We start from the raw sequence: 3,103 nt of genomic DNA on the forward strand, positions 1-3,103 counted from the left end.
TCCATGTGTAGAGCGCATCTGTCATTTCTTTTTCAATTGTCCTTCTCTAAGTTAAAACCGATACACAGCGCGTCTGCTGCCTTGTGGGTTTCATGTCAAAACTTGGAATATAATTATTTGGAAATCGGATAGTATGCCCTATTCAATTCCATTTTCGCGTTTTTATTTCAGTTACAGCAGCTTTCGGATTTGTTTGGAGCAAATTTTCTATATTTGATATGGGGTAAGGCCACAATATTTCTAAGATTTTCCGCAGGCATTTATTTAAAAATGTTTGTATCTTTCTTTCTATCTGCTTTGAATGCTTGTATGTTTAGCAGCCATAATTAATAGTTTTTATATAGAGATTTATATTATTTTTGATTTTTTGAATCTGTATAATATAATAAATATCATAGTATAAATATTATATTATAATATAAATTATATTACATTTGCTGAATTAACACGGGGCGTATGAGTAACTTTTATACATATAAATAATAACTTCCTCTGAACAATGTTTTACACAAGAGAGTACGGATATAAAAAAACTGCAATGATTAATACAAATATTCAATGTGATCATAATTTACTTTTTAATACAGAAGTCATTTAGCAAATATATAAAAAATATCCAGATTTAAAAACAGAAACATTTGTTAGTAGAACTCATATATCTGCTAACAAATTTAAACAGTAGTGAAAAAATCATTAAACAGTAGTGAGTTATATTAAACAATATTTATGAGATTGATTGGAATACATAATACCCATTATAAAGTTTCTGGTCTCACAAAACATATAATGGGTGAAGCTTGAATTCATTTTTATAAGCACATTGCTTTCTCACGAGAAAGCTTGACATATCCACTTAACGAAAAATGAAAAAATAAAATGGGCCTTATTATTACTATTTCTATAGCAAATTCTTACATTTCGAAGACAAACTGCGGTTGTTCAATTATTTCTTTGTGAAATGGCAAACCTAAAACTGAATATATAGTGTCTGAGATGACAGTTTTGTTGAACATATGTCACGGAATTAGTGCGGTTAAATCAGGACCACGAAATGGATAACTAAGAATAACTACCGCGGTGTGAAAAAATGTTTTTTCTTAACTAGAAACATTATGTTGAAAATTTAATGAATGTTTATTGAGGTATTGCCTTCCATATATGTTGAGTAAGAAAATATATTGTTTTCATATCAAGTTACTTACTAATTAAGACTACCAACTACCAACCAAGGTTCACATCCAGTTTATTTGTGGAACTTAATCACTACAAAATATGCTGATACTTTATATCTTTTCTATGACGAACGTTAAGAAATAAATTAATGTACGATACTCCTTGACTTTCATGCTTTGATTTATTAGTTTATTTATTTTAAAATATCAAGTAGTTTTCGCAATTTTAAATAGGAATAAGCACCTGTTCTCTATAAATACTGCAAACATTGCAAATTATAATCTAATTTATTATTAAAAAAAAAAATTAATCATATTATTTTTTTTGTTTTCATTGCACGTTTCCAAAATTTTGATAACAAATGCAAATTAATTTTCTTTGAACGAGTTTTTAAGCATTTAAATTAGGCATGAATTCTTGGATATCATCAGATACAAAAACAAATACAAATATTAATAATATTCCAAGCTGAAAAAACGCAAATGTATCTTAAAAGCAACAAAATATTTTACAAATACGTTCGTATGTATAAACGGAAAAGTAAGGTATTCTATTTATGTATATAAAATATAATAATTTATGATCTATATCGCATGAATGATTAATGTGAATCATACTTACCGAATTCATGGTAGCCATCGCGAGTGGAGAGGAACAAAATCAAAAATCTGCAAAAAATAAAAATCAAAGAAAACATCGATGAATAAGAGTGAAATAAAATAAACTGAAACTAAACATAACAACAATGTGAATATAAACAAACATTTGGATACGCATGATAATAACATATTCTCAAAGGTTTTATCTAAATCCCTTATGTATCGTGTGTTATTTGTGTACATGCAAATTTTATTAAACAGGACTTAAATGTATGAGTTCCGATATCCTTAAGTATAAGAAATTAATATATAAAAGAATAATGATATTTCTTAATGTAGAACTAATGTTGACATTAATGGTATGCGGGTTGTTGGTGGAAAACGGTTGCTTTAAAATATATTTGAAATGTGAAGGGTGAAGTGTATGGTGTGTTGTCAAAAAGAAAAATGTACGATAAAAATAATAAATTAGCAAAAATAATAAAATAAAATGACATTGAATTATTTTAGTAAAAATATTTAACTATTTGTTTTATATTTCTTTCTTTAATATTCAAAAATTTACGTAGTTTTTCTTAAGTGGAAATTCCTTTTCAAAAACGTAACGTAAGTATTAAAAGAATTGCTCAACATTGTAGTGCAAAGCAAGGCTACACGCATCGTTAGTCATATTAATTATATTAAGCATACACAAAGATACATGCATATAAATAATTAATTTAGAGACCCTTTTAATTTTAATATAAATATAATTTGGAAAGTATATAGTTTTATAAATATTTTTTAATTTTAGTATATGACATGTGCAATTAGTTTATGAAATTAGTAAAAATATAGTATGAAAAGCATGCGTTCTTTCAGTTCTCCTGTGTAGTTGCGAAACCTGGTTTGTTATGGAAAACATACAAAGCAAGCCGAGAGTGTTTGTCAACTACTATCTTCGCAGAGTTTTGCGTATTTCTGACCAAACAGAATCTCAAATCAAGACCTTTGGACCAGAACAAATGTAAGAGATGTCAGCCTTGAAATTCGCAAAAGAAAATTGGGATAGATCGGGCATACACTTCGAAAGGCTCCTACCGAAATTTGTCAACAGTTGTTGATATATAACCCGCAAGATAGCAGGGATAAAAGTTGTCCAAAAACAACATGGAGAAGGTCAACGTTAAATGAAATAATTACCGTTTTGCAGCCCCTAGGAAGAAGAATAAGCAACATTACTAATATATAGGGCGCACCGTTGCGGCGCGAAAGATGGAAGCGACTTATAGACAGTCTATGTCCAGTATAAGAGGCTGCTCGAAATCATTGATGTTCAGCAAGGCTTATTA

Source organism: Teleopsis dalmanni, chromosome 2 (assembly GCF_002237135.1).
Source record: "Teleopsis dalmanni isolate 2A chromosome 2, ASM223713v2, whole genome shotgun sequence".
Lineage (NCBI taxonomy): Eukaryota > Metazoa > Arthropoda > Insecta > Diptera > Diopsidae > Teleopsis > Teleopsis dalmanni.